This window comes from Neofelis nebulosa, chromosome 11 (genome assembly GCF_028018385.1).
Source record: "Neofelis nebulosa isolate mNeoNeb1 chromosome 11, mNeoNeb1.pri, whole genome shotgun sequence".
In the NCBI taxonomy this organism is placed as follows: Eukaryota; Metazoa; Chordata; class Mammalia; order Carnivora; family Felidae; genus Neofelis; species Neofelis nebulosa.
Window position 1 is genome coordinate 56,885,311 of NC_080792.1, and position 15,463 is coordinate 56,900,773.

The window sequence follows — 15,463 nt, forward strand, 5'->3', positions numbered from 1 at the left end:
GTCTCCCTCTCTCTCTGCCCCTCCCCCGTTCATGCTCTGTCTCTCTCTGTCCCAAAAATAAATAAAAAACGTTGAAAAAAAAATTAAAAAAAAAAAAAAAAAAAAAACTTCAAAAACCCTTCATGACTATCCTTGACCTACAGTTCCAAGTCCAGATGTTACCTAAACTAAAGGTCACCATGCTTTACCCCACACAGCACAAACAGCTCCATCTCCAGCTCCATCACCGAGGACAAGATACTCCCTGTTCTCAGAATGGCTGTGAATTTTGCCGATTTGCCCACAAAGCCTTATCCGGGAACACTCCTCTATCAAGGCTTTTTCTGAATATTAAAATATGATGTACCTTCGAGGATTCAACACTTAATGAAATCTCTCCCATGAAGCATTTATCAATTGAATTGCTTTACTTTTTTCCTTCTACTAGGTACCCATAACCTCTTGTTTATACATCTGTATTGCATTTGTAATATTTTGGTTTTAACTATAATCACTTCTTAGTTTATGTATAACTGACAACTACGGTTTTCTGAAGAGGAGGAGCCATCTCTTTTAAGTTGGTTTTACATTTTTAATTGTCTGTGGGGTTTTGCTTTTAATTTTTGTCCTTTTTAATGCAATTTTTTTTTCAGAACATGCAGGCGGTCATGCAATGAACACCCATGCATCCACCAATCAGACGGACTAGTATATTATTTAACACGTCATTCTTGATGTTTTTAAAGAAGTAAAACATTATGTATAAAGTTGAATTCCTTTATCATCCCTTCCTTTGTCTCCCGCTGCCTGTTGTGCAACTATTAGGAATTTGGTACATATCCCTTTACTATAAGCTATAATCCTTATGATTTTTTCAGGTTTGTGTCCTTTAAAGAAATCCTTCCTTTAGTCTGAGTTATAAAAGGTGATTTTTTTTTCTTAAATATCTTTTAATGATAGTGTATTAGTTAGGGCCTCAAGCACTTACTGAACTTGTAGGGGATACAAGGCAGCCTTATTTTGCTTCTGACTCTAGTGGGGATGCTTCTAAAGTTACTGTGTTTACTGTAGGCTCTTGTAGAGATCCTTTTTCAGGTTAAAGAAGTTCCATTATCTCTTGTTACGAAGTGGTTTTTGTTTGTTTGTTCTTGTTTACGTGACAAGTTTGGATATTATCAGAGGCCCATTCAATATTTATTGAGATGGTCAGTTTTTCCCTTTCATAATGACCTCTTTCAGACATTTTACTCCTTTATTTCTCAGGGGTATTGTAACCATACTTAAAGTTATTTTGATATTGTTTTCCTATTTGAACTTTATTGCTGATAAGTTCGTCTTCCAATTTTGTTTTGTTGACTGTTTTTCTCAGTGTCAATTATCTTCAGTGTCTTTGGGGGGGTTTTGTTGTTGTTTTTTAAGTCTATTTGTTTACTTTGAGAGAGAGAGAGAGAGAGAGAGCAAGCTGGGGAGGGAGAGAGAGAGAGGAAGAGAGAGAATCTCAAGCAGGCTCCACACTGCCAGCACGGAGCTCAGTGAGGGGCTTGCACCCATGGAACCACGAGATCATGACCTGAGCCAAAATCCAGAGTCAGACACTTAACCAACTGATTCACTCAGGCACCTCATTCCCACAGTCTTTGAGTAGAGATCTGTTTTCTCCTCTCCCTCTCTCCGCTGCCCTCCCATCTTTTGCCTCAACCCGTTCCTCACCTTCTTATCCAGACTCAGGCCTTGTCACAGCCACGCTGGACTTCCATTCTACAGTGATATTGAGGGTCCGGGAGACACAGACACCAAGATAGCAAGAAATTTGGCCTAGGCCTAGTGCAGCTGCACTGCAATGAAGCTGTTTTCTAGATCCTTTGGGGCCAGGAGAGAGCACCCAACCCCAGTTTTAGACATTGAGTGTGGCTCCAGTCCTCCATCATGCATGAAATGCTTTTTTGATAGGAATGGAGCTGCCATTCATTTCTGACAGTTTATGACCCAGAAACTCCTAGTTTTAGCCCTGAAGTCCACTGTGTTTCTGTGTTTGTATGTTTCTAGACCATGGAAATGATTGCCTTGTCATCTTAGGTGGTTTTAGTGGCTTTGTTTGGATCAGAATGGGTACTTCAAAGAGGAACTCAGTGACTTCTCCAAGTCTCCATTTCTAATTTGACTTTATTTCTCTCTAGGACCTTGCACAGTTCTGTACATGTGTTATTGTGCTCAGAAAGTTTCTGGAATTGAAACCACTACGTCCTGTTCCAGGACAAGCTGAGTGAATGCTCAGAAGAAATGCACTGTGGGGGCACCTGGGTGGCTCAGTTGGTTCAGCATCCAACTCCTGATTTTGGCTTAGGTAGTGATCTCATGGTTGGTCATGAGATTGAGCCCCATGTCCGGCTGCTGGCTGAGTGTGGAGCTGCTTAAGACTCTCTCTCTCTCTGTCTCTCTCTCTCTCTCTCTCTCCTTCTCTCAAAAGAGAAAAAGAAGGGCGACTGGGTGGCTCAGTCAGTTGAGCGTCCAACTTCAGCTCAGGTCATGATCTCACAGTTCATGGGTAAGAGTCCTGCATTAGGCTGTCCGTTGACAGCTCAGAGCCTGGAGCCTGCTTCGAATTCTGTCTCCCTCTCTCTCTGCCCCTATCCCACTCATGCTCTGTCTCTTTCTCTCTCTCAAAAACAAATAAACGTTTAAAAAAAATTTTTTTTGAAGAAAAAGAAAAAGAAGTGCACTGTGGAGGAAATTCATTCATCAGTACAGACTTGACCTGGATGAACTTTAAGTGTTTTTGTGTCAAAGATTTCCAAGATGTCATACTTATTTACACGAAGAGAGTGGCTCTGAAGGTAAGCACATTCAAACAATTGCCAGAACAGATGGTTACCAGCTGCTCAGTAGATACCCGAGGGTGACAAGAATGCTATAAGAGGTGCTGCATGTACAATTTAACCCTAAGGGTTTTCAATATTATACTTCAGATTTTTCTTTCTTTGCCTATCTTCACTAATCATTGTTATGGTGAAATGTATGCAAGTAACTAGACTATTAGGGGTTAAAGTCTTTTTTAAGTTTATTTATTTATTTATTTTCAGAGAGAGAGAGAGAGAGAGAGAGAGAGAGAGAGAGAGAGAATCCCAAGCAGTCTCCACACTGTCAGTGTGGAGCCCGACATGGGGCTTGAACTCATGAACCATGATATCATGACCCGAGCCTAATTCAAGAGTTGGATGCTTAACCAACACATAGAGTGACCCAGATGCTCTTAAATAGAGCTTTAGATATGCAACTCGATAAACCTCCATCTTCCAAAAAAGAAAAAAGAAAAGAAAGGAAACTCTGGAAAAGATTTATCTTTTTTCATCTTACATTAGCTTACCTTACATCCCAACTCAACACGTAAGTCTGGATACTCACACTGTTTCTAAGTTCCAATCCACAGGCTTGTCTTTTGCTCTCATCTTTCTTCCACAGGCTATGATTTAAACCTGGAAACAGACCACCACCGCAATAAACAAACAGCAAATGTGAATCAAAAGGTGAGACTCCTACTTTATCACTAACCTTCTTAGAATCACACTAAATTTTCCATGGATACAAGTATCGATAAGCCAGAGTGCCATGCATGGATTGGGTGCATTGAAGTTTACTCAGCATGTGGATAAGGTCTAACACTGTACTTATGTTTTACTATATTTATACTCTATCCCAATAGTATTTTCAAGCCTTCTGTCCAATAATCTTTGTAGAGGCTTTGGTCAACATTTATTGAGGTACTGCTGCTTCTTCATCATCATTCTGGTCCATTTGAAGCTCTGAGGGAAAATTCAAAGTAGCTAATTATGCAGATTCAGTTGTACAATATTGGCTTTTGTCACATTATCAATGCCCCTTTAATGTTTTATTTCTAAGTATTTCACTTAGTCTTCATATCATCTCTCACCACATTGAGTTATTAGCATCAATTGTCTTATTTTATAAATGGAAAAATAATTAGTATTTCTATGGTTTTCTGTTTTTTTCTACAATGTTGTTACTTAGGTTTCACTGATTTCTGACAATATGACCTTGAGAACATCCTATCTTAAATAACCCGATACTAGATAGTAAAACATTTAGTTGGATTTATTTTGCGGGAAAGGTAAATATATTATGAAGCAAAAGTTAATACCATATATTATTTTTCACCAACTGTAAGCCTAATGCTTGGAAAACAATTTATTAAACTATGTACAAACTGTTTTATAGTAATAGATTTAAACATCCTTTACTTGGGAAAAGATTTAATGATTTCATTTTCTTTCTGAAATTAAAAAAAAAAAAGTTTAAATGTGTGTGTGAACCAGACTTCAATTTAAAAAAAAGAGTTTAAAGATAAGGGGGTATCTGGATGGCTCAGTTGGTTCAGTGTCTGACTCTTGGTTTTGGTTCAGGTCATGATCTCGAGGTTCATGAGATTCAGCCCCACATCGGGCTCCACACTAACATCGTGGACCCTGCTTGGAATTCTCTCCCCTGCCTCTCCTCTGCCTCTCCCCTGCTCATGCTCTCTCTTTCAAAATAAATAAACATTTAAAAAATAATAAATTTAAAAAGCTTAAAAATACATACATATATACACACATACATACAAGTTTAAATGCAAAAAACAATCTATGAGCAAAGCAAATATCAGCTCTTCTCCCGCCTTTGATGACTTTAATGCTCTCGCTCAAATCCTCCCACTCAGGGTGTATGCTTGAGCCCTGCTTCACAAACAGGAGTTTGTTTCCTCCTCAGGAGTGAGTGACCATGTGCTGAAAGTACACAAACCCACGGGCATCTTTCTAGAACATCAGTCTTTTCTCTACCTTTGGCGGGAAGTAGTAGAATCAAATTTTTTAGCTGATGACTTAAAATATTATTCTTATATTAAAATTTTGTTTCTCTAGAAAAAAATATTCCAGAATAGCCTATCTATCCCAGAGAGTTAATTTTATTTTTCTAATATTATCACTCGCCATAGTTTTTCTATTTTTACCCCCTCAATAATTTCATTCATGCATTCATTTCTAATAAAAGATTTTTTGCAGAAGGGCTAAGCTACAATTTTCGTGGGTTTCTTGTTCCTTTGGCTCATACGTATCTTGATCCAGATAGAAGATTAACCTTAGCTATGGCACACAATGGTGTATAGAATTGTACACGAATACAGGTTTGTAGCTCATGGTAACATGATTGTTATAAACTACTCCAGTAAATATTATGTGAATGGATTTAGCATCTTATTATGCAGCAGCTATATCCTTTACAAAATAAGAAACTAACCAACAACTATTACCATGGTAAAATTTTAACATGGTTGAGACTGGGCATATCTATTAGGGAAAAATGTTCTTCCCCAGTACATCATGTGGTCCCCTGCCTAGAGGATGAACGATATCCTCTAGAAAAGGTGTGTACTTTCTAATCACACCACATGGCACAAATAAAATCATTATGCTATGACAAAGTCCCTGTGGTCTTATTTCATTAATGAATACACATCAACTAGGCAACTTTAAAGGAAGGAATTATAATCCAATAAACCCAATTTAATGTATTTATTCCTCTCCAAATTCTCTTTGCCGAATACTGTTGTTTTTTTCTTCCTAGTGGAAATCATGAAATCAGGAAATAATGTGTTCTGCTCTTTCAAATTAATTTTAATTTATATTTCCATGTGTCAGCAGGGTTTTCACAGTTGACATGTTTGTAACTGCTTTACAAAATTAATTTTATTTCATATTTTCATGCATCACCATGAGCCATATAGTTGACATTTTTATAGTTCTGCACTGATCTTCTGTTGTAATGTGACCTATTTTGCTTAGCCAGCTCCTATTATTAGACATTTGGGCTTTCCCTGTTATGTTTTTGTTTTTGCAATCATAAATAGCATACTATAAATATTTCTAATGAAATAGTTTTTTAATCTGTTTATTTCCCCGGAGAATGTTCCAAAGAGTAAGATTATGACACCAAATCATATCCAATAGTTTCATAGCTTTTTTTTTTTAATGAAAACTAAAGCAATTGAAAATGTGACCAGAAACATTTAAAATGTCATTTTCAGGGGCGCCTGGGTGGCGCAGTCGGTTGAGCGTCCGACTTCAGCCAGGTCACGATCTCGCGGTCTGTGAGTTCGAGCCCCGCGTCAGGCTCTGGGCTGATGGCTCAGAGCCTGGAGCCTGCTTCCGATTCCGTGTCTCCCTCTCTCTCTGCCCCTCCCCCGTTCATGCTCTGTCTCTCTCTGTCCCAAAAATAAATTAAAAACGTTGAAAAAAAAATTTTTTATGTCATTTTCAGATCCAACAGATCCAAAATTTTACATTTTATAATTTTTACTTATTTGGTAATATTTATACAATGGGTTCTTAATGTTGCTAGAATTTACTAACAAATTATAGAGATATGGATTAATCAGTGTGATGATTTATTTGTAGTTCTCTATTACTAAATGCTCATTTCCTTTAACCAATCATCAAATGGAATTTGAATGTTAGCCATTATAAATTTGTCTCAATTATTTCTGTATTTTACAAAGCAAGCTTTTTCAGGAAAAAAGTATCATTATTTTTAAAAAAAGCATCATATTATCAAGCACGCAGAAATGTACACAAAAAATATAAAATATACCCTGAAAATACCACATGGGGAAGAAATAACATACAGCTAATGTAGCTGAAGTTCACTGTGAACCCTCCTCAACTCAGAACACATCCCCCTCCGGCCGGAACTAACCATTACTCAAAAGGTAGTGTTTACTATAACCATGTGCATTTTTATACTGTTCCTAAATACATATGTAGACATAAAACATACACAGTGCGTTTTGCATATAACTTTAAGTGGAATTTTCTGTGTATATACTTCAATTTTGCCTTTTTTAATGTGAAAATATACTGTTTACATTTCATACACTTTGAAATATATGTATCTAGTGTATTTATTTTAGTGGTTATATATTATTCCAAGCTATCTTTTCCTGATTGAAGATGTCAGTTTCTAATTTTTTAAGATTATAGACCATAACTCAGTGAAAATTTTCTTGTACCTCTTTTTCTGCTTATTTAATATATATGTGTGTGTGTATTTATACACACATACACACATGCTATGTATATATGTAAAGGTGAAGAATATACATCACACACATTCAGAACTGACATTGTTGAATTCTTATTACCCAATTGCTGTGAGAGATAGTTCCATCGTTTCACCAATCTATGAATTTTGCATTTCCCTGATCACAAGTGAAGTTGAACATTTTTCTGGTTTCTTTCTCAGTCATTTTCCTATCCACATACTTTGATCATTTTTCTGTTGAATTGTTTTGTTATTTTTCTCATCTTTAAGATCTTTATGTTTTGGATACAAATCCTTTGTGATTTATGTGCATTTCACATGTTTTATGCTAATCTACAGCTTACACTTTCAGTGTATAGTGTTTTTTGATGCATGGAAGTTTTTTATCTTAAAATAGTTATTTTTTTCATCCTTTTAAAAGTATATTTTGTGTTTTTGGTATTCAATAAGAAACTTGAAATCAAGAGTAGGAGGTTTAACCAACTGAGCCACCCAGGCACCTCATCGACATTAAACTTTATTATTATTATTTTTTAAATGTTTATTTTTGAGAAAGAGAGAGAGAGCGAGAGAAGGGCAGAGAGAGGGAGACACAGAATCTGAAGCAAGCTCCAGGCTCTGAGCTGTCAGCACAGAGCCTGAAGCGGGCTCGAACTCACAAACCACGAGATCATGACCTGAGCTGAAGTCAGATGCTCAAGGAACTGAGCCACCCAGGCGCCCCTCCAGCTAGTATACTTATTATCGTGATTCTAAATTCTGGTTCAGACATCTTGCTTGTATCTGCATTGGTTAAGTCCCTGGCTGTAGTTTCTTCCTGCTCTTTCTTTTGGGGTGAATTCCTTAATTCATCATTTTGAAGGGAGAAAGGTAACTAATGGGGTAAACAAATTAAAATTAAATATTAAGGGGCGCCTGGGTGGCACAGTCGGTTAAGCGTCCGACTTCAGCCAGGTCACGATCTTACGGTCTGTGAGTTCGAGCCCCACGTCAGGCTCTGGGCTGATGGCTCGGAGCCTGGAGCCTGCTTCCGATTCTGTGTCTCCCTCTCTCTCTGCCCCGCCCCCGTTCATGCTCTGTCTCTCTCTGTCCCAAAAATAAATAAAAAACGTTGAAAAAAAAATTAAATATTAAAATTAAAGCAAACACACACACACAGTCGAATAAATGATGCTAGATCCTAGGTGTGTTTTGGTCTGGGTGCTGAAAGGGGCTTGATAGATTAGACAAAAAAGGGGAAAGAAAAAAGAAGGAAATCGTTTGAAAATTTGAAAAAATAAATACACTGAAGTAGAATAAAATGAAGTGAAGGAAGTAAAATAGGATTTGAAAAAATTACACAAAATTAAAAAATATAGTAGAAAAAATTGAAGAAAAATATTTTAATAAAAATTGAAAATAAAAATGAATTTTTCTCTTTCTGTATTCAAGAAAAAGAAATGAAAAAGAGAAAATAAAGAAAAAAAGGAAAGAAATAAAATTGAATAGATGGACCAGCGAACAGACCGAAATACCACTAAAATTACTTCGTTTTTCCCTAGAAGTCAGACTATGAAGTGCTTTATAGTCCATAAACTAAGCAGATGGAGAGACTTGTGTTCCTGAAGAGCCAGGTTGGCCTAGTTGGGCGGGGCTTAGCGTAATGGCTCCGTTCTCCACTAGATGGCGCCGCTTAGCTTACTGGGGTGGATTGCTGTGGCGCTAGTAGGTGCGTATGTGCATGCGCGGGAGCGGTGAAAATGCGTCACCCAGCTCTCCAGCCTCTAGTATTGGAACTCTGTTCTCCCTGATCAGCAGTCGCGCACCAGTCCTTTGTCTTCGGCTTCCATCCACTCCCCGCTTTTACACAGTCCGTGACCAAGTCTCAGGAAGTACCTCTCTCCTGAGTTTGTCTCCAGTGAGGCCATTTTTCGCAACTCCTTACTTCTGAGGGACTGCGGCTTTGACCCATTCTTCCCCTCCGCAGGAGTGTCTCACCGAACAATGGCAGGGTGCCGGCCACACCCAGGAACATTTGCGGGGCTGTGCTGCTGCTGATACTCAAGAGACTTCAGCTGGTGCCAGCCCGCCCCAGAAAAAGTGCGCGAGATAGTGTAGCAGCAGCGTTTCAGGGACTATGAAAAATCACAAGGCACATCTGGCACCAGGCTTCACCCTTAACGACCTTGTTCCAGCACCAGCGAATGTGGTTGTTCTCCCAGGTCCACTGGGGCCTTGCCTTTGGGGGACCCACACAGCCTCCACCAGGTGTCCTCCCAGCAGGGGAACCGCCTCTCCCCGTGTGGCCTGAAGAACCCCGGACTCCACTCTGCTCCTGAGGATTCGCCCGTCTTACCAGAGCACCACCAGGTATGGAGCTGCGGAGTTTCAGACTCTGCCGTCCCCCTGTTTATGGTCTTAATGGAATTTAAACCCTCTCCTTTCTGCTTTCTCCCTTTTTAGTTCAGTCCCTGTGGCTGTTTCCACTTTTCCACTTTCTCTCCAGCTGCTTTTGGGGGGCTGCTTTTCCCGTATTCTTCCTCCTGCTCCATCCTCTCTCTGCAAGCAAAAACAGCTCCCTGCCCTCTGCATCTTCTGTTTCCCCCAATTCACCTCTCCGTGCCACGTAGCTGCTGAATTCTGTGGTTCAGGTTGTGCAGATTGTTGCATTAATCCTCAGATCAGTTTTCTAGGTGTGCAGGATGGTCTAGTGTTGGTCTGGCCGTATTCCATGGACACAAGACACACAAAAAACTTCCATGCTGTTCTGCCATCTTGGCTCCCCCCAGGACTTAATTTTTTGATAAAATATTATGTTCAAGTTGAAAAAAATTTCCGAGAATCAAATGTTTTGCTTTGGTCTAAATGGAATCTTTTTTATTTTATAGCTTTGTGTTACTTGCATAGCGAAGTGCAATAGGTTTTTGTGTATTTGTATCCCTGTGACCTTGTTGAACATGTTTATTCTAAAGATTTTTTTTACTGATATTTTAGGAGTTTATAAACCGATATTTCTACCATGACAATGATGGCTACAATACATGAAATTCCATGTACAGACACTGTGCTGATATTATATGGTAAACTCTTTATTATTCAGAAAATAAGACTTCTATGGTAAGAATTCCCTATTCCCTCTTTCACAAAAAAAATTATCCTTCACCTCCTGGGCAGAGGGAAAGGGGTTTTGCCAGTTTAAAAAAGCTGCATCTTACATTCAAACTCGTTTCCTTGGCAGGACACATCCTTAACAACATTTGAAATCCTTGAAATCTTTTCTCTCCTGCTGCATATAAGCTACTGGTACTCAAACCATCTTTTGGACATATGATTACCATCTCAGAAACCTCACTGTCCACCACCATCCTTCGTTCTTTACAGCATCCCGTCTTTTCATGCATTTAAGTAGAATCACCCCCTCTTTTTGCAAGCGGATTTCTGTTCCCTGGATCACATTATCTGATGCGCTAACAACCCTTCCAGAAATAATGATCCTGTGACGCGTGGTCCGCTCCTCTTTCTCCAGAGCTGCATCACTGATTTTTTTTGAAAGTGGATGAAAACATCAAGTAGCTCAATCTAGTTTGCTTTTATGTGTGGGGGAAAAATGACTCCATTTTGTTTTACTGTATTCTGTGTTTTTTAAAAAATATCATTAAATGCTGATCATATCTTTTATAACTTATAGAGACCTGGAATATGTTTCAGAATGGCTGTGAACTACATTTCTGAGGAATTTTATGTTAGAGGAGCCGTTTGTGGCTGACAAAGCATGCTAATAAATTGGATCCTGTCCCTATTTCAAGCCCCCCATGGACCCCACTATTATTTTTGTAGGTATACTCAAGCGTACCTTAAATAACATTTCCTCATAGATAACATTCTAAATCTGGTATAAGAGGCACACAGGATAGTAAAAAGAGGTTTAGCCTGGGGAGACAGAAGATCTTGATTTCTGAATGACCTTGGGAATCATTTGAATTCTCTGACCCTCAATTTATCCTATAAAATTAGAAAATTATAGGGGTGCCTGGGTAGCTCAGTCGGTTGAGTGTCCAACTTCAGCTCAGGTCATGATCTTGCAGTTTGTGGATTCAAGCCCCGTGTCGGGCTCTGTGCTGACAGCTTGGGACCTGGACCTGCTTCTGATTCTGATTCTGTCTCCCTCTCGCTGCCCCTCCACTGCTCACACTCTGTCTGTCTCTCTCTCTCTCTCAAAAATAAACAAACAGAAAAAATTTTTAAATAAAATTAGAAAATTATAAATAAAAATTTCAAAGGCCATTTTAACTCTAAAGTTGATTAGTATGAAGAAAATTAAATTTTAAAAGAAACACTAATCAATGATATGCATCTTTGAAGAGTGAAATGAATATCAGTATGGGAAGAAAGTGAAGATTCCTTAGTCCTTTTTGCTGGTTGCTCTACTGCATTTTAAGGTTTATTTATTTATTCATTCATGTAATCTCCACACCCAGCATGAGGCTTAAACTCACAACTCAAAGACAGAGAGTCACATACTCTACTAACTGAGTCATCCAGGCACCCCTCTACTGCATTTTAAATCATACACTATAAGAGAGTTGAAATGGTACTTTTTCTTTGTGAAAATATTCAACTTAATATGCACATTTAATAATGAATCATTAACTGTATTCTTTCTTTCCTGAATGTTTCCTTCAATAATATGGAAGCAGGAGCATCATCATAATGACTAATTTCTCTAATATGCAAAATAACATGCGTTCTCAAGCACCCAGCTAACTAATAGGGTACGATGTAGACACTAGGGAGAACAAAGGCTCTCATCAACAACAAAAATATTATAAAAGAAGTAAACCCCCTTCGGCTAGAAAAAAAAAACCAACAACAACAGCACTGGAAATACACCATATCAAAATGAAAACATGTGGCAGAATAACATCTGACATATTAAGTCCCTTTGGGGCATCACTTCATTTCTGTTCTTGTATTCCCAGGCATTCACCTTTTTGACTGCCAGATGTAGGTCTTTTCTGCTCCAGAGACTAGCGATCTCATAATTCTTAGTTTTCAGGAGGCAGAAGACAAACAAAATGCTTGGTCCAGGTGTAAGCTGACAGCTCACTTGAAGAGCAAGTTTCTGTGCAAGCAGAGCAAAGTGCTCTCGGGGCTGGTCCTGGTGATGATTCAGAGCGGGGAGCCCTGTGATTTGCTGACCTCCACTTGAGTTCCAGAAAGTGTGTGCAGCGGGTTGGTCCAATGAGAAAGCCTCCAGAAAATCTGGACACCTCACGATAGAGTTGATCTATAAGTTTCAGGAAAGCCAATAGAGCAAATAAGATGTGAGAGTCTCCTCTATTCTGCAGCAGCTATAGAGTGGTGATGGCAGGCCTAGGCTGAGACAGGCCTAGAACAGTCCCAGACACTGTGTTCAGCCTCCAAAGGGCATGGGAGAGGTCCTAAAACTTCCTACCATCCCCCAAGAAGGGGCATGAATGGCATGAGGGAAAGCTGATGCACCTGAAGGAGGCTAGAGGCCAGCAGGGGGAAGACAGCATACACACTGCTAAGAGGGTGTCCAGACCGATGGGGAGGCATGGTTCCCGCTGGGCCCCAGGCAGAAAGGCTATGACTCAGCAGATGCCAAAAGATTTACGAACAGGCTGGGCACAGCAGAAGCCCCGTCTTGCCTACTCCCCGTAATCACCCCTGAATGCACCCACCCAGGGGCATGACTCCGTAGCTGACCTCAAAATGGAATGCACCTCAGAAAGAAGGCAGAATCATGAATTAACTGAAGTTTAAATATGAAACTCCAGAGAGATGACCACAGTTTCTGTCATTAGGCAGAATAGTGCCTGAAAATGTAGTTTAAGTCTCATTATTAGACAAATAATGAAAGTTATACATTTGTAGGGACCTGCACATATGGAATGTATTGATTGCACATTGTATGAAGACAATGTATGTTGTCTACACAGCCGTGGAGCCAAAATTTTAGAACCTGGGTGACCATTTCTCTTAAGAACAGATTCTTATCTAATTGTGACGACATCCATGACATAAGGAATATTTTGGAATTTTTTTTTCAGAGCTTCTAGTCACTAGATACTTACTTCTCCGTAATTATGAATTTATAAATGATAGTTTTAAAGTTACGATTGTAGTAGATGGCTAGAGTTGTTGTAACAAAATACCACAAACTAGGTGGCTTAAACCATAGAAATGTATCGTCTCATGGTTCTGAAGGCCAGAAGTCAGGGATCAAGACATCAGGTGTCTAGGTCATTTCCTTCTGATGGCTACAGGGGAGAGGTCTGTCCAGACCTCACTCCTTGGCCCTGAGATAGCTGCCTTCTCTCTGTGTCTCTTCACATTATCTTTCCTCTGTGTATATCTGTCTCTGTCTCTAACTTTCTTCTTTTTTCTAAAGGTAGCAGTCATATGAATTAAGACCCATCTAATGATCTCATCCTAACTAAACTACATCTGCAATGACCCTATTTCCGACTCAGGTCATGTTCTGAGATACCGACAGCTAGGACTTCAACATACTGATCTTCAAGAGAACACATAACAAAAATGATCTAGTTGGTGATGATTAGGCCATCAAAAAGAGAGATTGTTGGGTCTCTGTTACTGAATATTTTCCAAAAAGACGCACCAAAATTAATACCACAGAGGACAATAGGGAACGGTATTGGTTTCTGGCCTAATTCAATTTAAGTGAGAAGCATGATCTTTAATGTAATGTGCCTTGAAAATAAAAACAATTATCAGTATAAAGGTATTTGTGTGTATTTCAGTGATTCTAAGACACTATGATTTTAGTTACACCATTATCTGTGTACTGCTGAGAAAGAACTGTGACATGCTAAGTAGCTTTACCCTCCTGGATGTCTTTCCACAGTCTTTACGGCTTAGTCCTGCTCAAATCACCATTCTGTAGAAAACAGCACCCTCCTGCCATTTTATCATGTGACATATGACATGTTTGTTTACTTATCTGTTCCCTCTCTGTCTTTCTTCCTCCCTAGTAAAACACAAGTTCCATAAGAACAAAGCTTTGGTCAGTTTTGTTCACACTGTCTTACCAACCCTGAAAGGGCCAGACATATAGTAGGCATTCAATGATTATTTTCTGAATTTTTAAATAAATTCCATAAATTTTATATTTCAAAGAGAAGTATATGTATATGTATGTAAATGTACATGTACATTTCATTATTATGTACATTATGTATTCTATATTATGTACATAAATCAATATTTATTTTTGTACAGTTTGTCGATTTAGATATAATTAGCACTCATCTCCCTTTAGGAAATTGACCAAAATCATCAAAATGATATTTCTAAGCTTACTTGATATTAGCACCGTCTGTAGAGGAGAATAAATTTCAGTGATTAAACTTGATACAAACAGTTCTTTATTCTTGAGATGCACCACTGTCCCAGGGGAAGACTGGAGTCTAGATGTTCACAGGTATATCAAGCCACAGCCCTGCCCCACCTAATCGCCCGGGCCATGGGCTTTCAGTTGGCCCTTGGCTATGCTTTTGAGAGCCACTTTCCTTTTCGTGGTCTGAACCGGTGTTAACCAGACTCCATCTGTGCAGAAATGGATGGGAGGAGATGACAGGTCATATGATTTGCCCCATCTTGGTCTTTCTTGGGGATCGTCCAGTTGACATCACTGCTAATCTTGAGAAAAATGTAAAGGAAGAGCTCCATTAGTGATTTCAAGTCATTAGTCACTTCAAGTGATTGACACCACTGTTACTGAATATGTAATAATAATAACAGCTCACACACACTCATGACATGCTTTACCCTGGCCTAGGCACAGTGTTAGGTATCAACATAGGTTCCTTTGTGACTCCTCAGAACAATCCTACTCTATGAGGCAGAGTACTGGTCACCTAAACAAATCAGTTCCTGATGCCTGGATCCTGTGAATATTACCTTATTTGGAAAGAATGTCTTGCTGGTGTGATTTAATTAAGGATCCTGTGACAAGGAGATCATCCTGGACTGTCAACGTGAGCCCCAAATGCCTCATTAGTGCCCCAAGAGGATGGCAGAGGAAGATGTGAGACAGGTAAAAGAGGAGGAGGCCACTTGAGAGAGAGAGAAGCCGAGAGAAAGGAATGCCAGCAGCCACCCAAATTGGAAGAGGCAAGGAACAGATCCTTCCCTAAAGCCTCTAGAGGGAGCATGGCTCGGCCAATACCTTGATTTTGAACAAGTAATATTGATTTCAGACTCAGGTCTCCAGAACTATGAGAAAATAAACTTCTGTAAATAAAATTCCGCCAAGTTTGTAATAATTTGTTATAACAGCCATGGAAACTAATACACCTATGAAGTAAGAACTGACAGTATCTCCATTTTGAAAAGTATAACCGGTCCACATAATGGGAGAAAATGT

At 39.2% G+C, this 15,463-nt stretch overlaps 1 long non-coding RNA gene across 1 annotated transcript; it reads left to right on the top strand.

Moving 5' to 3' along the window:
* The first annotated feature begins 2,684 nt into the window (after nucleotides 1-2,684).
* LOC131489796 (uncharacterized) lies at nucleotides 2,685-10,878 on the top strand. Its single transcript, XR_009250744.1, has 4 exons — nucleotides 2,685-2,813; nucleotides 3,439-3,503; nucleotides 9,038-9,420; nucleotides 10,045-10,878. It is a non-coding gene; the product is annotated as an uncharacterized LOC131489796 (long non-coding RNA).
* Nucleotides 10,879-15,463: the final 4,585 nt, after the last annotated feature.